Source organism: Spermophilus citellus (genome assembly GCF_964194105.1).
Source record: "Spermophilus citellus genome assembly, chromosome: 1".
Taxonomy (NCBI): domain Eukaryota; kingdom Metazoa; phylum Chordata; class Mammalia; order Rodentia; family Sciuridae; genus Spermophilus; species Spermophilus citellus.
The window spans coordinates 177,804,176-177,824,344 of NC_138182.1; positions in this window are offsets into that span (position 1 = coordinate 177,804,176).

A 20,169-nucleotide genomic window follows, 5' to 3' on the forward strand; every position below is an offset into this window, starting at 1 on the left:
TCTATATAGAAGCCCTCTCGGATTCTGATAAATTGTTTTTACCTATAGACCAATTTGGGGAGTATTGACTTTTTAAAAAATATATAGAAGTGATTTTTTTTTCAAATACATTTTATTTACTTATATTTATATGGTGCCGAGGATCAAACCCAGTGCTTCTCATGTGCTAGGCAAGTGCTCTACCACTCAGCCACAACCCAGCACACAGTATTGCCATCTTAATTATGTTAATTTTTGCTCATCCATGGTCATGGGTTGCCTTTCCATATATATAGATCCTCTTTGATTTTTTAAACATTGTGTTGTGATTTTCAGAATATAAGTTTGGCTTTTTTTTTTTTTGGTTAAACTTATTCCTAAGTATTTGTTCATGTTGAATGAAATGTTTTTTTTTTCTTAATTTTATTTCTGGGAGCTCATTACCAGTGGATAGAACTACACTTTTTGTATATTGAGTCAATGTAGTTTTGCTTATATTAATTCTGCTTGAATTGTTATTTTTTGTGTGTGTTAGGAATCAAAAGAAAGCTAACCAATGCTGGATTGCACCATAACTGCCTCCCCCAAAGTTGGGGATGTAGAAATACTTAAACAGTGTAACAAAGAGCTTTCACATAATCTTATTTGACACTCTATTACTTTGGGAAGTGTGAAAACTATGTTTACCAGCATTTTGAAGATGAGGAAACTGAGGCTTAGGAGACTAAATGGCTAACCCAGGCCTCAACAAGTGGTTCTTTGTAAGCTGGAACCTGCATCTTCTGACCCCCTAGTCCAAAGACTTTTATGTGGTCCTTTTATGTGGTCTCTTCCTGCGGGTGTTGCCGGGTCTGGCAGAGGTACTGTTCTGAAGTGCCCCCCAGGGAGCAAGTGCAGGGAAGGAAAATGTCACCCCAAATAATGATAAAGAATCAAGGTCTCAGGGAATGAGTCATAACAATAGGAGAAACCCTATGTATTAAATTCTAAGGTTCATCTTAAGGAAAAAATGAATACTTACCAACTAGAGAACCTTTTTTAAAGAATTCTTATTCTAAACAGTATGAAAACTAAGACCTCACCCACCCCAGCCCCAAAAGGAGTATTTATGGTGGATAATTTATGCTATCTTACAAACTCTAGGAGCCCAATCTGGCACTGCATATTTTACTAAACTTAATTATAATGAAAGCTGATTCAAAGGAAATTCAGTTACAATATGTGCTGTACTTGGCATAGTTCTAAACACAGGAGTTAAGGCCAGGGAGGGAGGTCCATTACTTGGCTTAAGTGTTGAAATACGTCTTGGTAATTACTCTCTGCTGTAGGTCATCATTTTTAAAAAATTTAAAACTGTTTCTGCCATATTTTCACACTTCCCAGGCGACAAATGTAGTTAGATGTAGGTATTAATATTGTCTGTTAACTTAAAAGGAAGAATGGTTATAACATTCTCCATCTTGTGCTTAATGGAAGCAAATTCAAATAGTCAGCCCCACTTCAAAGTGGAAAATAAATGCATTTTGTTTTTAGTTATTTGCTCATGGTGACTAGGGATAGACATCAAGTAGGCAGAATCAACAGAACTAGTCTTTTGTTTTCCCGTCTCCGGTGAAGGTCAGGCCTCACTGGAACATCAGTCTCTGGTGGTTCACCCAAGGGAAAAGGTTTACTAAGGAAGGCGGAGGCATGCTATTTATAGAGATGTACTAGGCAGGGTTTAGTTAGAGGCCCCATGTCACTACAGCTACAATTAACATTTAATAATGATTCTGTGTTTATGTGAGAACTAGAATTGTTGCACATAAAGATTAAAAAGAAGCAAGTTTTTTTTTCCTTTTTATTGAACAAAGTCTTTTTGTATTAGCTAGAAGTGTGAGCCCATACATTCACCTCTGTAAGCCACCTACCATGATGGCAAAGAGGAACAGATTCAAATATTAAACGATGAAATGTTAAACCACTCCGCTGGTGTTCAGAGGACAAAACCCAGCAGGATTAAGGAGAACTCTCTACTAAGTGAGGAGGTTCAGAGTTCAGAGCAGAAGGGTGAGGTAGCAGAGACGGTCACTCTAGGTCCCAAAGCTGTCCAATATTGTACATACTCTCAACTACAACTGTCCAGGTCACGGTGACCCTCCAGTAGGTAAAATCTCAAGAGCAAGTCCCCTTGACCTGAAGTGTTCTCACAGCCTGCTTTCATCAGACATTCTGGGGAGGACAGCCCTACTCCTGAGTAGAGTCCAAAGGCCCAGAACAACTGGACTCCATGGGCCACCAATGGGAAACTCCCTCGTCCACCAGGGAAGGCAGCCAGCCTCATGTCAGCAAATACCTGGTCTTGTACTGGATCCTTCCTACCATCTTTAGTCCCACAGGGTTGGAAGAACCAGGGACAAACTCTGTTTTTCTTAGGTAGTCCTCTCATTTCTCCTGCCAGACACCCAGGAGTGTGAATTCCTTGTTTCCCCAATTGCATTAAGAGAGTTCCTTGCACATGACTGAGTCTTCCTTAATTTTACCAAAATGTGTTGAATGATTTGATTACAAAACTTACTGCACTCATGGTGTTTCTGTTTCATAATACTGATGGTGCATTTTTGTGGTGACTTTTCATTTAAGTGTCTACATCTCTGTTTTTCTTTCTGAAGATGAGGAAAAACTTCTTTCTTGCCTGCTCATGCTGAAGCCCTTAGTTCTCATTAGGAGCTTATTTGGCTATGGAAAAATGTTCATTACCTGTTAGAATGACTATTTTCTTGAGAAATTATGAAAGGCTAAGTCAATTTAAAGATCCCTTTAAAAGTTTAAATACCAGTTTATATGAATAAGCAAATGTAAATATATTTATCCCAGAAAAAAATGTACTCACTACAAAAATTCAAAGAGATGCAAATTAAAACAAGTGCTATTTACAACCAAATTCAGAAATAACTTAACTTGAAAATAATATCTGCTAATGTGTTTGTAGTGAATCAGGTTTACTTTTACAGCTGCCTTGGGAGGAAACATGACTATACTAATCAATATCTACCAAAAGATTCTTAGTGGAAACAATCCCACAATGTAAATATTGATGCCATGAATGAAAGTGTTATTATTTTATAATTTTTGCTCCTGAGATATTTTTCCTGAAGGACAAAAGCAAAATAAGTTAAAAACTGTATGTGAAGATGTTGAGGAGTTCTATTGCTGGTGATATTATAATCATGCTTATCTGAAAACCTTTCTTCTATTAACAGATAAAATGTAATACTTATAAATGACAATAAATGAATAAAGTCATATGGGTCAACAGGACTAAATTTTTAAAAACATTTATCATATTAACAAAAAGTCACACATGTAATCGGATGACATTTAGGAAAAAATGTAAATGTTAGGCAATAGTACATGTTGTTGTTTATTGATGCAGAATATTATTCAGCCACAAAAAGAAGGAAGTCCTGCTATTTGTGACTACATGGATGAAACTTGAGAGCCTTATGCTAGGTAAAATAAAGTAGAAGAAGACAAATTATGTATGATCTCTCTCATGTGTGGAACTATAAAAACAAGTCAAACTCATAGAAACCAATGAGAATGGCTGTTTCGAGAAGCTGGGAAATGGGGGAAACATGTTGGGCAAAGAGTACAAATCTTTTTTACACAATGAATAAATACTGGCAATCTAGTGTACAAGGTGCTAACTATAGTTAACAAAGCCATATTAAAGTGCTTAAGATTTGCTATGAGAGTGAATCTTGAATGTTCTCACCACACTCACACAACAATGGCCATGAGGTAAGATGACAGATGCGTTAGCAATTCCTAACGTTGACAATTGTTAACTTGATTGTGGTAATCATTTCACAATAGGTACATATGGTCAGTTCATCACATTGTGAACCTTAAATAACCTAGTTTCCTCATTGATACCTCATTAAAACTTGAAAATAAATAATTCACCTCCCAATAAATTAAGAAGTAAATAAATAGAATTTATATGCATTTAGTAACATAGCCTCAGAATAAAGTACCAGTTAACAGACCTAAAACTAGGGAGAAAGAAAGAGATAAATCCAAAATCATAGTAGTAGATTTTAATAGGCGTCTTTCTGTTATTAGTATAAAGAGCAGAAAATTACTAGGAAACATGCAAAGAAGAAAATACTGGTGGGGCTCTGTTCACATTTAATTCTTAAATTGTTTCCCCAAATTTAAATGCATAATTACAGTTGAACAAGAAACAGGACTGAGGCGAGGCTTTTGCGGCTTTGTGTCTGGGGGAACTCTGCAAATCAAGGGTGCCTATCTGTTCCCACACACCCTGGCGTCTGTGAGTGATTATGACCAGCAAAGAAGGGGAAAAAATGTGTGGATCAGGTGTTAACAGCATTTTTTTCCAAACATTCTCCTTCCTGCTTTTCCTAATAACTTGGGTTTTGGAAAGTCCCTTGTGCTGGTCTAAAATAAACTAAGCCGTGTCTCCTGAGAGTGTACTCAAGCCTGGTCCTGGGCTCTATCCACTTTGATCCTGATTCCAGGAGGGAAATGACCCCAAAAGGAGCTGGAATCTAAGGGCTGGCATCCGATCCTGTGGTGGAGACAAACACACTTCTAAAGATGTGAAAAATCCCACTTGTTCTAAGTCACTTTGCTCCCTACCTGGGACGTGAAAAGGGGGCCTTGTTCTTTTTGTGGGGTGCTGCAGTTTTTTTTTTCTTGCATGAGGTAAAGGCACTTTATATTATCTTATTCTCTGCGCAAAACGAACTGTCACCTCCCACATTATTATTACACAGGAGTCTTACAGTTTTACTTCGCATCTGAGGAACACACCCAGGGGCCAGAACAGTCCACCAGAGACCCAGCTAACACTGAAGTGTGGAAGAGAGCCATAAGGAGATGAAAGATGTTTTCCTGTGCCGAGTGAGGTGATGGAAAAATAAAACGCCAGACAAGTATGCACACACAAATGATGTAGAAAGGGTGCCTCTTCTCCAACTCAGGGCACTGCTCAGGGCTTGCTTTTCCAAAGTGCCTTTCATACCAACTGCTTCCAAAACCACTTTACAGTTAATAAAAAGCCCAGTGTTTGCCCTTTGTTAGCATGCAGTAATAAATCACCATAAGGGTGGAGGAAAACATTAAATTCAGGAGATGATACTGATGTCAACTATATATGGTGGGGGGGGGTGCAAGTTTCAGATCTGGTGCTGGAGCCTCATGGAGCTGATCCAACCAAGAGACTCTACTCTTGTAAGCTTCCATATGCTTGTGTCAAATGAAGATGGTCACTTTTCAAACAGCAACTGCAAATGTTGGTTTCTCAATATTTCTCCTCCCAACCTCCCTGATCCCCTGTCTGATTTTCAGTGTGGCGAGACCAAAGCTCACACGAACGGCCACTTTAGGTCCTTTTCAAGTCTAACTAAATTGAGGCTAAAAACTTGATGTCAGATACCCATGATCAAAATTTTGGGATAAGAAAAGTGACAATGTTGCCAGGGCCCAAACTCAGTCTGGAGCTAACCTAGGGCCCCAACAAGAGTTTTCATACCGTGAGACTTCATAAAACAAGGCTGATTCTGGAAATGGAAACAGAAATCGAATTATTTGTTTTATAAAGTAAAACAGAAAAAGTTGCCCCAGTTTCTTTACTTGGTTGAGGGCAGTTTTCTCTGCTGATTGTGAAATGGTAACAGTAGATGGCGGTGTTGATCTTGTCTTTGGGAGAACAGTTACCAGCACCTGGAGAACAGAGGCAGGCACACTGAGCACTGGGTTAAAATGGTGAATGAGTTGTGCTGGAAACGTAGGTATTGCATCCCAGCAGAAAAGGAAGCGTTTCCCTCAACTTTCCATGAGCTTTTGCTTCTTCCTACCTTTCTACAGTGTTGGGCTCTTCAGCCATTGTGCTAAGTGCAGGCAAGGAATTTCTACTAACCCAAAGTCATTTGCTTTGTCCTCCTCATAAACAGATCAGAGGAGGCACGCAGGAACAGACAGAAATCTATCAACTTACCAGTTTTGAAAAAAATTACTACATGTATTTTTATTCGAAAGAAATGACAAATTGCAGAGTGGATATGCTCCAACAATAGCAAATTTGGGAACTAATAATAAAAGGGCAATTGTAATCATACCACACACAGGTATATCTACCACTCAGAAGTGTTCACTGTGAGCCAGGCACTGTGCCCAGTATTTTACATGCATGGGAGGAAAATATCCTTACCCCATTTTACAGATGAAATCACTGATTTTTCTGAAAGTTTTAGTACTTATCTTGAGGTTTTTATTAATCATTGGTTTGGCCAGCATTCAACTTCAAGCCTGCTTGCTTAACTTTTTACTGTCTCCCCCCAAACGATAAAAAGAAGTTATCTCATTTTCCTAAAGTCAGTCAGGATAAAGGCAAGTTCACTGTTTTTGGAATGAACTTCAACATTTAGGTATGAGACATATAAATCTCAGACATAAGGAAGAAGAAGGAATCTTCTGGAATCAGAGGAAATAGTAGGGTTTTTTTTGTTTTGTTTGGAGTGAGCTTCCTATACCTATTATGTAGGATCAAATACTTGTATATCAGTATGTGTATATAATTTAAAAAACACAAACTGCAGAGGTCTGTCTGCTTATCTTTTAATGAAGTCATTGTACATTCAAAGGAGTTCTGTAGCAGGAAAACTAGTTTTCATAAACTTTCTTCTCAGAAATCAATGACATTTTTCTTAACCATTCTACTTCTAAAGGTAAATTCGTGTCACGGAAACACTTTTCCCATAGTGATTCTTAGGAAAACCTTTTTCTTACTGGTAAATTGTTATTTATGGTGAGTCGATAATAACGATTGGCATTAGAAACTACCAGGTTTCCTTTCTGTGGGGAAAGATAGGGTTACTACGGATAAACTCACAGCTAATACAAGGAAACTCAACCAGAGCCTGTGTGGTACAGAATCTGGAACCTTCTTTGTAAGGTCAAGGAAAACTCGAGGAAGCCAATCCAATCTTTCCAAATTGTCAGCAGGCTAGCAATTCCTTGAGTACATACTTGTACTTGTGAACTCAGTTCACTTCAGATAAGCACATTGATCAAAGCATCAAGAAGTCCTTTAAAAGTTGCTTTTGGAATATCTTGGCTTTGAGAATGAAGGTTTGATGAATTAGAGATATAGAAAAAGTCTGCATGTTTATCTTGATTTTTGAGAACTTAAGTTTGATAAATAGGAGAGCCAAAAAGAAATCTGCAAGTTTAATTTCAAGTTGAGGTTTGCGTATGCCTTTTAATCTCAAGTCCAGGCCAACCAAACCACTCCACATCTCCTTTAATTTATTTCAGGATGTTTCATAAGTCTTTATGGGAAAAGGGAGGACAAATCTAGGTGAATTAAACCTGAACCTGATTCTTGACTCCAGGCCTACCCGGTCATATTTTTAGGGTCTGGGACAAGAATTACAAATGGAGTCCCTGTACCATATTTCCTCATTTTAAAATTATAAATCAAGCTAAAAACTGTTGAATGAAATATGCTCTATCCTCCCAGGTTGATAAATATACCTTCCTGACGGCCTGGAAGAAATCTGGATTCTCACAGCTTCAAGGTTTACCCCAGAACACAGACACACAGAAAAAAATGAGTCTTGGCTGCTCAAGAGGACTTATGTTCATGTGTGTGGACACCAGGGTCCACATGCCCATGTCCTGTCCAACAACTCACAAACAGCTGCTCTTTACTTCACCCCTGGGCCTTGGGATGCACATATCAGCCTTGGAAGGTGCCCTCTGAAGGACTCGATGAAGAAGCCAGTACTGACCCTACAAATTGGTATGGAGGCCATTGGAGGGAGGAATAGCAGGGTCATGTTTGAGGTGTCAGTGGCCAGAAACACTCTTTTGAGCCTGCAGACTTTCTACTGAAATGGAGAGGGAGACAGCAGAAGATGGCCAGGGCAGAGCACAAATAACAGGACCTGGTTAGTATCCTCTTTTGCAGGATCAAAATGTCTATAAAAGTTCAAAAGTGTCTATAAAAGTTTAGCTTCTCTGAGGAAAAGGAGATCATATCAGGTGGTAGAAGGAAGAAAAGGAAAGGAATGCAGAGAGAAGGGTTAAGAGAGCATCTCTGAGCAGAAGTGTGGTGGGGATATGGGGACATAAAGGCCATACAGGGGCCAGGTGGAAGATACCAGGAGGGAGCCAAGCAGCCTGGACAGTGTTACCCTCTGAACTGTGGGTCTAGTACTTTTAGAAGTTAGGAAAGTGTGTGCAGTTTTTTTTTTTTGTTGTTGTTGTTTTGTTTTGTTTTGTTTTCAGAAAGGTTATCATTGACATAAAGTCCAGTGCTCTAAGAGTTAACATATTGGGTTACTGGAAACACAGATTACAATGTGCTGCTATTTGAACTTGTGAGGGGTGGAGACATTCTGTGGTGGTGGTGGGGTCTCTCAGTTATGTGTGGCAGGAAGAAAGTTGGGAACCACCTAGACAATGACACAGTGAGGTTTCCTGGTCTCAGCCAGTCAGCTGGACCCAAGACACCTATGGTCTTTTCTCTACTCCTAATCAGATGGCTATTGCCCATTCACTCTTAGGACTCAGCATCTTTCTTCTACCATGTTATATTTCTACTCCCACTGTGGCTCATAGACAAACCCTTCTGAACAAGAATCTAGTAGGACTGTCATTATCTATCATGAAACCCAGTATTGGGACACATAATCTTGTTAGAACCTCCCAGCACCCTGCTTCAGAGATGGCTATGAGTGGCACTTCGAAGGCACCAGGGCTGGGATGACTGACCACTTAATGTAAGCCTGACCTGATTCATGGTGCAGCTTCTTTTTCAAGGTTGGCTACACAAGGGAATGTCCAGACCTGGGGCCAGTGCTGTACTGATTTTCTAAGCTGAGACAAATCTTGTCCATGGTGTCTTCATAGCTGAGAAACCACACAAAGGAATGATGGAACACAAGGGTGGCATTGCCATGGCTGATGATTTGACAGTGACAGGCTTTGGTTTCCTGTCCTGTGAAATGGGGGGTTTGGATTAGATGGTTCTCAGGCCCTCCTGGGGACTGCATTTCCATGGCATGACTTCATGCCGCTGGCTGAGGAGTCGTCTTATGAGGTCTCATGCTCAGTGTTTGCTGATGCCGTTGTAGGTCCATTCCCAGGAGTAACAGCCTGCCCCGTTTTCATAACCCCCTTGCAGAGAGGCGTCAGCTTCCCATCCTCTCTCCTCTAAGAACTCCGCTGTGTGCCAGACCTCAGGAGGTCATTTTCAAAACCCACATCTCGGAAAAACACAGGCCCTTGGTGACCACAGCATTGAGGGAACCAGGAAGGGGCTTTGCCAGGAGCCACGTTGTTGATCCTGGCAGGGTTTCTGCCCTGATGTGGACAGGGCATGCGGAGATCAACCTCCTCTTGCTCTCACTCCCTGTTCCTGCTCCCCTGCTGTGCAGGAAGGCCTGGGTTTCTGAGACTCCCCACGGGAGCCAAGCAGCTTGCCTCAGCCAGGGATTTGCGGCCTGTGCCCATTACTTCCTGAGCCAGTTTTAATGTGCTCAGATGAGTTTGTGCCCACAAATCCATGGCTGGAAGAGGATTCAGGGCCAGATGTAATCAGACTGCGGGCCAGTCAAGTTTTAATGGAAACTGGAATATTGCAGGTCACACCTAGAGTGTACGTCATATAAAGCTAATGTGGCAGGAGGACATTCAAAATATTAACTGGGATTTCCCACCTCCCTCTACTGCCATGTTCTTGCCAGTTGGGCTGAGACCAGAGCCTGGCATTTTTCCTCAGGATACGGAGGGGTGTCAAGATGGAGCAGAGGAGCAAAGACAGGGAAGTTTGAGTTTAAATCTCAAAGCCTTGTGATCTTTCAAATATAGTTAGGAATTTTAAGAGATTGTTACAATCCGCTATAACTGGTATTCACCCCATCTCCCACCCCCATCAGATAAAGGTGCCTTATGCTGAGATTGGGACTGAGTGGAGAAAGGAAGGAGAGAAAAGAAATGAGTTAGAATTGAGTGTGCATAATAAAAAGTACATTGAGATTCCATCTCACCCCGGTCAGAACGGCTATCATCACAAACCCAAATAACAATAAATGCTGCAAGGATATGGGGGGAAAAGAACTCCCATATACGGATGATTTGAGTGAGTATTAGTACAGCTAATTTTCCATAGTGTGGAAATCAGTATGGAGGTTCCTCCAAAAACTAAAAATAAAACTTATCATATGATCCAGCTATCCCATTCCTTGGTGTATATCCAAAAGAATTAAAGTTAGTATACTACAGAGATACTGGTATTCCAATATTTATTGATGACACAATTCACAATAACCAACTTATGAAATAAGCCTAAGTACCTGACAACAGATGAATGGATAAATACCACACTTTTTTTGTTATATATACACAAAAGAGTATTATTCAATTACAAAGAAGAATGGAATCATGCCATTTGCAGGAAATGGATGGAACTGGAGATCATAATGTTACATGAAGTTGGATTCAGAAAGAAAAGTTTCACATTTTCCCTCATTTGTGGAATCTGGTGGGGAGTAAGGCAACATGAAAATAGCAGGTAGAATATCAGAGAAAAGAAAGGGGAATGGGGGGAATAAAGGGGAAGATAAAGGAGAGTCATGGAGGGCTGGATATGATTAAAGTATGTTACATGCTGAATGATATGACACAAGGAAACCCATTATACTGTATAATTAAAATACACTAATAAAAAAATGAATGGAGTGTGTATGTGGTGGTGTTTGAAGGGAAAGGGGACTCTGAACCCGGAACCTGTCCTTGTATTTCTGGGCCAGTTCACACCTAGAATGTATGTCATGTAAAGCTAATACGGCAGGAGGATATTGGAACTATTAACTGGGATTTCCCACCTCCCTCCACAGCCATGTCCTTGCCAGTCCTGTTTTAGGAGGGAATAGTAATGTTCTCAATGCGTTTGGTGGTCCAAGAGCAAAGTTGCCCTGTGACTTATTTTCTGAGTGCAGCCTTAGCAAGAAAATGAATATATACTCTGAGGTGAATAGGCCTAGGAAGTTCTTGGAGGCTCCAGCAGGCCCATCCCCATCCCCCAAGGTGAGAAAGCAAAGTTTTGGGGGACCCTTTGATTAGGGCGTAGAAAATATCAGAAAGGGAGAGCCTACAACTCTCTGGGGCATGGTTGGCAGATAGGAAAGACACGAGTAACCCATGTGACATGGAGATGCTCATGTGTCCCTATGGAGGAAGGATGGTAGCCATTGGGAAGGGTAGGAGGACTGAAGGTGTTGATGAAAATCAGCTAATAGCTCAAGGTAGAGAAGTGGGGCTCTGTTCCACTTTACCATAGCCATGGGCACACTCCTGAGCACTTGTCTCTCTCAGACCCAGGTGCTGGTGGCAAGTTTGTTGTGTAATCTTGTATTTGATCAAATTTATTTATTTATTCATTTATTTGCTTGTTTAGGTACTAGAGATTTAACCCAGGGGCACTATACCACTGAGTTATATCCCCAGCCTATTTTTTTTTTTTTTTTTTTTGTGAGACAGGGTCTCACTAAGTTGCTTGGGGCCTTGTTAAATGCTGAGGCTGATCTTGAACTTGCAATCCTCCTGTCTCAGCCTCCTGGGCCACTGCGATTATAGGTGTGCAACACCATGCCTAGCTATTTGATTAAATTTAAACCTGAAACTTAAGAAAAATCATAAAAGTGACTGACTATTCCTGGAAGTGACTGGATGGATTTTTTTATTTTTTTTTTTTTTACTTTTAACATCTCACAGAACAATACTTCAAGATGGAAATTAAATTTGAAGAAAAATAATTTTTTTTTTTTTGCCTACATGAGTACATTTTTAGCTGTACTTTCAATCATATAAAGAACCCCTCCCTGGTTTCTCTTAAACTGGTTTGATTTTCTTTTCTTCTTTGTGAAAAAAATTATCTGAAACTTTGAAATAGGAAAAAGACATGAAAGAATATTCTTTCAGTGTAATACTGGGTTTGCAACTTTGATTTCTCACTCATGATTAACACATAGATTTTTATCTGGTATAGATACAAATAGTTATTGTCTGGTGGAAAAAGTAACGAGAAAGTTCTCAGAGGTGTAGTGCTAACTGGTTTTGTGTTGAATGAACCGTCTTATCCTGATGTTCCTCTTCTAAGTTACCTATAAATATCTATGTTCTCATATGCTCTTTGAACAAGTGGTAACATCTTACTGGCTCTCTCATTAATTACCAAGTTGAATAAAGTCTTTGACATGTTTATTATGCAGCATTTTGTTTGTTTCATTAAGTTTTTGAAAATTATACTTTAGCATCATTCCAACCCCTCTCCCACATCTAATAACTCATTTGGCATGCATGCCTGAATAAATAAATAATTTGGATTGACTAGCTCTTTTTATTAAAATGTATGTGTGGATACTTGTCACCCTTTGTCCTTGGTTGAAATCCCAAGAGAGGAAAAAGTACAACTTAATAACCTATTTTAAGTAACTATTATTATTACCATTTTACCAATGAAGAAACTGAGATATAGGAACGAAAATACCTGCCCAACACATAGTTGATGGGTAGCAGAGGTGGAATCCACACCCCTGACCTTTGTGTTTCTAGAGCCATTGCTTTTCCATTGCACCACAGAAAATTCAGTTCTAGTCTGAGTACTTGACAAAAATATCCAATCACAAAGGGAACTTTCAGCACATATACACACGTACATGCAAAAAAAGAAAAGAAAGAACAGAATGGAAGAAAAATAAAGCCACCAATTACAAACAAAACAAAACTCAAGACCCATAAAATAACAAATGCTTCTTTCAATGTTTTTATCCATTGACACCCAATTACAACATGTCTGACCCTTAGCTTATTTCCTTTTCCAATTGCACTCTGCTCTTCTTCCTGTTCCCGAACTGGCTTGATGGTCATACCATCCAATGTCCCCCAAATTAGAGATTATAGAGTAATCTTTTTTTCTTCTTTCTTTCTAACCCTCTTCAATGCCAGTGACAAGCTATTAGCAGTCAATTCTTTACTATCAATAAATTCTTTTCTTTTTATCTATTTATTCTGCCAATACTTAAAGGTGGTCTTCAGATTTTTTTGCTTAAATGTCCCCTAAAATAATTATGAAAAATGATGTAACCCCTACACATTACCAAAGTTTTCTCTAAAGTGTCCCGTAATAATTCAAGTGTTTGCAAAGGATGCAATTTCCAGAGTGTTATGAACACTGACATTTAAAAAAAAAACACATTTCGATGCTCATTATGCTCTAAAATGAATCCAGTAAAATCAAAATACTAGTGTTGGTATCCATTACTGTTGATTAGAAAGAAATATATGTTTCTACCAGTAATGTTGGTACAATTGGACATCCTTGAGAAAACATTTGAAACTCAACCCATACCATTATTTCACACAAGAATTATGATAGACCTCAATTTAGAACCTGAACTGAGTTGCTTAGTGCCTGACTTTGGCTGAGGCTGGCTTTGAACTTGTGATCCTCCCGTCAGCCTCTGGAGCCACTGGGATTAAAAGCCTACATATCTTCCCCTCCCTAGGTATTTTTCATTGGCAGTGGCACCTTGGTTAGACTTCACTGGGGAAGAGTCATGCCTTTCTCTTGCAAAGTCGGGGAAGGGAGCTTGTGTAAGGAGGATGAGGCCTGCAGTTGACCAGGTTAAGGAAGGACAGCGTATAGAGGCTGAAGATTGTGAGGCTCATACAGCTACTGCCTTGGAGTTCTGCCTTCCCCATCCCAACCTGGAATATTCCAACATCTTCCATCCTTGTGCTCCTTGCCTCCCGTTTTAGTCCCTCCAATCCATCCTCTCCCCAACCATAAAGCTTTTCTCTTGGAGTCAAGCTGGTCTATTTTCCTCCTTGGCTTTATAAAGACCACTGCCCAAATCCTCCCCTCCCCTCCCACCTCTTACCTGAAACTCCTTTAGCTACAGTATCAAAACACTTGTTTCTCCCTTTTCTATCTGACTCATGGACATCCAGTCTTGGCCCTCATTCCTCATCTCCCTTTCTGCTCTGAGCATTTTCAGAGCTCCTTCCAAAAATGTCTCAGTTCCGTATTCCCGGCCCTAGCAGAGTACCTGTTAAGAAATAGAATTTGGGGGAATAGCAGTGAGCTGAGTGTCAGAGAAACAGAAAGAAGAATAGTGTTATTTCTTTCCATATTTCCATAAAAAGTCTTTTGAAGTGGAGTAGAAAGAGAAAGAGAGCGTTTACACCTATCAAACACTAGGGTTTATAGGACCCTAAAATGATTGGTCCACGCCTGTGTGGCATTTTTATGATTCTATGGAAAAGATATGCCAGATGTGGACCTCGCCTTTTTGGATTGTGACGCCCAGTTGGGAAGGGGCCTCGTGTGTGTTCTCTCCATTTCTTCACACAGGGTGGGCTCTAAGTATATATGAAAGGACAGTGAGTTGCCAGAGGGTTAGGCTGGTTTGTTAGTCTTGGCACTTGGGTTAACCATGGTGATGTTAATAATGAAATTCCCTTTTTGAACACAGCCCCCTTTCATGCACATTATGACATAATGTGGCTTCAAAGCCTCATTTTATGAAAGAGAGAACAAAAACAATGTTAGTGTTATAAAGTTCTAACACTGCGTTCCACCTGAATGCATCTTTTAATTGTGTGTTCACTAGAAAACCGCTCCATTGCAGCAGATAAGAACCTCTGTGGCTCTGTCCAAGAATGAAAGGGAATAGCGGCCAAGTGACTCACACCGTGTGGGTTTGTACAATAGCCTCAGCCAGCAGTACCCCTGCACTACAGCTTCTTGCTGCACCCCAAACTCCAAATCAAGTTGATGTCACCAGAGGGGATCGGGGAGTCTCCAGGGGAGGGAAATACCATGAAGTCCAGTGACAGCATCAATTACTGTCCCCATGTCCAGGTCAAGGCCCAACTGCTGCTTGCCTTTGGACTGATGGCTCTGGTCCCCCTGAGAGGCTGATTGGCATCCTTATAAGATATCATTTTGGGTTTTGGTATAAATCCACAAATTTTTATTCAGTTTGGACTCTTCATTGACTCTCCAGATAATATGTCATAAATACAGCTGAGACTCTTGAAAACCTGAGGCTCCCTGGCAAGGGGAATAAAGGAAGCCCTGGGAAGAGGCAGCCCCAGGCCTGGGCATTAGTTACCATCCATTGTCAGCTTGACCTTCCCTCTGGTCCTAAGTTCGTCACTGCTTTGACAGAGCTCCCAGATTACTGAGATTCCCAACAACTTTAAAGAGCATAACAGTATGAATTGTGTAGCTGGGATGAGTCTGGAAATTCAGGTAGAAAAACATGTTGTCTTTTTTGTTGTTGTTGTTGTTGTTTTGTTTTGTTTTGGTATTGGAGATGGAAGCCAGGGCCACTCTACCACTGAACTACACCCCCAGCTCTTTTTATTATTATTGCTACTACTATTATTTTTATTATTTATTCTTTTTTTTTTTTATTTTAAGTTGCTTAGGGTCTCACTAGATTGCTGAGACTCGTCTCCAATTTGAGATCTCCTACCTCAGCTTCCTGGGATTACAGGCCATCGTGAGTGGCTGGGCTTTAATCTGAAAGAAGCCAGTGCCAGGGATGGTGGAATCAAGAGGAAGCAGCAGGAAGGTCGCAAAGAGAGAGTTGGATATTCAACTATGAAAAGGAAAAGAAAGACTTTGCTTTTCTCTTTTCAGTAGCCAGATGGGTATGGTACCAGCCCTAATTATTAAAAGTCCTCAAAGGAAAAATAAGGGAACAGAGACTTCCTAGTGTTCTGCTCTGGCCTGTTGGTAGAAAGGTATTTTGGAGAGTGGTGCTGGGCCTGGCAAGGGGACAGGCTCTAAGCCGTTGGTATTGCTGGATGTCTTAGCCTTTCAGGAAGCAGGGAAGACACTCTTTTAGAAAAGGGTAATTGCCCTAGAAGGGGCAGACAGGCTTATTTAAAGGAAGGAGAGAAGTATTCTAGGGAACTGGACACAGCTTGAATGGTTGCCCTGGATCCTGCCTTTGCCTACTCTGTGATTTCTACCTCCGGCCAAGCGCTCCTTGAGAAGAGCTGCAGCCCCCATGTGCCCATCTTTATCCTTCCTCTCGTGCTCACTCTGAATGCCAGAGTGTGAAACCCACCTGGGTGAAGGGATGTCTAAGAAGTTGTAAGCTTCTCAGTTAAGGAGTTTAAGGTTAAAAGATGAGCGGGACAAGGAGTAGACTCAAACTCGGGCTCAAGTTAGTAGGGATCATAGGAATGATCTGGATAGAGGCGTTTATTTTACAGATGAGGAAACAAAACATCAGCAAACAGTTTCATGCCTGGGTCACATCATCAAAATAGAAAAAGAAGAAGAATTCGGGCTTAGCAATTGCTAAATCTGTATAATTCAGTCTTTGCTAAGCTCTTTTAGCACTAGGGCCATCCAACTATGTGTATGTGTGTGCGCCAGAGGTGGTATTCTAGGGCCCACACTCACCCACATACATATTTCTGGGCTGACCTATACTAATTGTTAGCATGATACACTTGGTGCACTCTGTGACTTCACAACATACACGTACCCCTAGCCCGACTGGTGATGGACAAGCACCTACACCTATACTCTCATTTGCTTGGTGAAGCTGATGCACAGCTGTTGGCTATCTCAGAGCATGGTTCACTTACACTGTCTCCTTGGTTTTTATTAGGAGGGACCCAGTCTTTCCGTAACTTTGGGCCTATTGTGAATGCAAATTCTTGCTCTGAGTAGGGTTGTATCTTTCTGAATCCCTGTTGTCCATCCATGTCTGTCAGCATGGGGAAAGATGAGAGAGTAGCTTTCTAGTTAACACTAATTACCTATGCTCTTTAAATACATAATTAAAAAAAATATCCTATGAACATTTATTAGGGCTATTAATGCCAATCCTGGGACAATTAACTTGTGCAGGACTTCTCTGTTCTGTCTTAATTATGCTTCGTTTCCACCAAGGAATTGGCATTTGATTCTTTCCAAATTGTGCTATTGGCTGACCCTACAGGATTAGGTCATTAAATACCAGTAATTCTTACCCAGATTCTCCACAGACTCTATACAATTCAAGCCATCATTTGTTCAACTGTCCCTCTTTGCTAAAGCATCTGTTATAGGTGGCATTGTTCCAATCCCTCTTAATCAACAAATGAAATTTTCCCAGGAACAAATAATAGTCCCTAAAATTTTTTGAAACATTTTGGCTTCCTCTGGGCCTGATTATAAATGCAGGCTGGTAAAAGCTGAAGGGTGACTAATGCTACCCAAAATGGGTACTTTTAGTCGTGCATGGTGGTCTCCCCAGTGTGCACTGAGGGCAGCAACCTACACACCACAAAGAATGCAAAGGGGACACAAGCATCTCACAGGCAGGGCGAACTTGTGGGTACTTGTAGATAATGCTAGAAATGCTAACTATTTAAATCTCATGTTATCCCACAGTTTATTGCTGGAGTCCCACATAAATCTTTCTGTACTTCCCAAAGAACACATTATCGTAGTTCTCAATATTGATGATTTCGCCACATTATCGTTTAGAGATGAGTTTGTGTAAGTTAATCCCACTGAAGCAAAGTATCACCCTACTCTTTGTATTTTGTTTGCAACCAGGGAGGTTTTCTGACTTCAGCTCATGTGTACATACCAAATATTCTTTTTATTGACTGGCTTCATCCAAATATGCCTCAGACTCCAAGCCAACTATGCTGCTCAGGTATTATACTTTGGCTTCTTATTACATGTTCATTTTTTTCTATACCAAGGATTTCAAGAGAAAAAAAAATTCATATTTTTGAAAAGTTACCCAGAAGGCAGCCTAAACCCACTCTTATCAGAGCAGAGCCTTCCAGCTCCACAGACTCAACACTTTGGTTTTCTTCAAGGTATTATTTGTGCACATCCCTGAAAGCTTTTCTTCTGAAGGGCTCAGGAAGGCTTCGATTGGTGTGACTCAAGAAGGGAGCTGACATTTCTAGCTTGGGGAGATTAAGTGCTGTTTTGCAGCTACCTGATAACTGAGGTGTAGGAAAAAAATCAGCCAAATCACTGAATAAATTCATCTTGACATATAACACTGGAGACCACTGGAGGACACACCTAAAGAATCTGCTCCACATCCTCTAGCCTAGACTTTGTCCATATGGAGAGAAGTGAGTGAGACAGCCAGTCATTCCAGTGCCCTGAGAATGGGAGACGGTTCCATACAGGAAACCAGAGGAGATCGAGCAGGGAATGGAGGGGAACATATGCCCAGCACCTTCTCTATGCCTGATTCTGTGCCAGGAGTTCTGAATGCCCTACTTCATTTAAGCTCACAGCAGTTTGGGGGAGGTATATAGTGTGATCCCTTCTTTGCTACTGAAGTGAAATAATTGACTAAAATCATGGAGATTGTACATGCAAGAGCTAGACCTCCATCCTTAATTCAATCCTGAACCCCACTGTCCTTTCTTACACTGTCCTTTCTTACCTCTGAGCTTCCTACACCACTAGGCTAGCCCTGTCGTGGAACAGGAAAGGTTTCTTCATGTCCAGGGCATAGTCATTTCTTTACTTAGTGTGTTAATCAGCTTTTCACTGCTGTATTAAAATACCTGACAAGAACAACTTAGAGGAGGAAAGATTTATTTTGGTTCATGATCTCAGAGGATTCAGCCTATGGTCAGCTGGCTCTATTGCTTTGGGCCAGAGGTGATATAGAATATCGTGGTGGAGCATATGGAGGAGGAAAGCTGCTCAGTCCCTGGCAGCTGGCAAGGGCAAGGGGAGAGAGAGAGAGAGAGAGAGAGAGAGAGAGAGAGAGAGAGAGAGAGAAGAGAAAGAACAGGAGAACTTGAGAGAAGTTAAACCCTTCCAGGGCAAGCCCCCAATGTCATACTTCCTCCCACCAGGTCCTATCTCCCAGTAGTCCATTCAGCCATCAGAGGTCAGAGCCCTCATTGACGCAGTCATTGCCTAAATACCCCAACTCTACCCAATGAGACTTTTGGGAACATTGTGGATGAAAGATAAAAACCATAGCACTAAGTGATAAAGGCCATCTGGAACTCAGTTATTTATTTTCTTATTTTTTGAATGCCTAAAATTTATCCACACGAAATCCACACAGCCAAACCATTTTCCTCCAGAATTTAAATAGACTATTTCATAAACAGTTTTCACCCTTACCTCTTCCAAAACCACAAACATAAATTTTATCTTACTCTGCCAACCAGGAGAGAACTCTCCTTTAGATCTTGTGATAGGCCAAAGGGCAGTTACATTTAGGTCTTAACAGGGACTTCTCGCGCTGGTAAGGAGTGTTAATATGTTTGTGCACCAGTTTTTAAATTTAATGTTGAGGGAAGAAAGACCATAAAACCATTCAGAGGTTCTGTGGCAGGTGTCCACTATTTTATTTAAGGACTATAATTGCCAAAGCTTTGGCAAAGAGCCTCCCTCTGGCCCTTCCCCAAAGTGCCTTCCCATGCTTTTGAGAGAATCTATCATTGATGAGCCCCTAATGATGTCAGATGGTCAGATTCTTTTATAACCATGTCCAGGGCATAGTCATTTCTTTACTTAGTGTGTTAATCAGCTTTTCACTGCTGATTAACATAAGTCAAGTGTTTCAGAGTTTCACAAATGATTTCTGCCTTCTTTTGCAGAGGCAGAATGCACAGGGATGTGTCCAGAAACCCCCATGTAAAAATCTTTTCAGAACAGAAAAACTCAAAACTTAAAAAAAAACAAGGAAAAAGGGCAATACCACATTGGAAAATACCTTTGCCATCTGTTTCTGGTTATTTTCTTATCTGTTTCTCATCCTTCATGTTGATAGGTACAGTTTTATTTTCAGAGTCTGGTCTTTATGGCTGGAGGGTTCTTGCTGTGGTTTTCCATACGTTTTCACCCACGTTCCCGTCAGTGTGCTGTGAATGGGGGTTGTGTGGGTTCTCAGCCCGACTGCTGAAGTTCAAATGCTGCTTGGCATGGTGCTGGTCTGGGCTTGGAGCACGAACGAGTCCAGAGGGCGTTAGGTTTTCCAGTAGAGATTCTGAGATGCACTTGTTCCACTCAGCATTTCCGCCGGAAAAGTTTTCGAATATTTTTGTTTTTTTCTGAACCATCCCTGTGTAGCAGTTCTGATTCATGAGTATCAAAAAAGGAGGGGA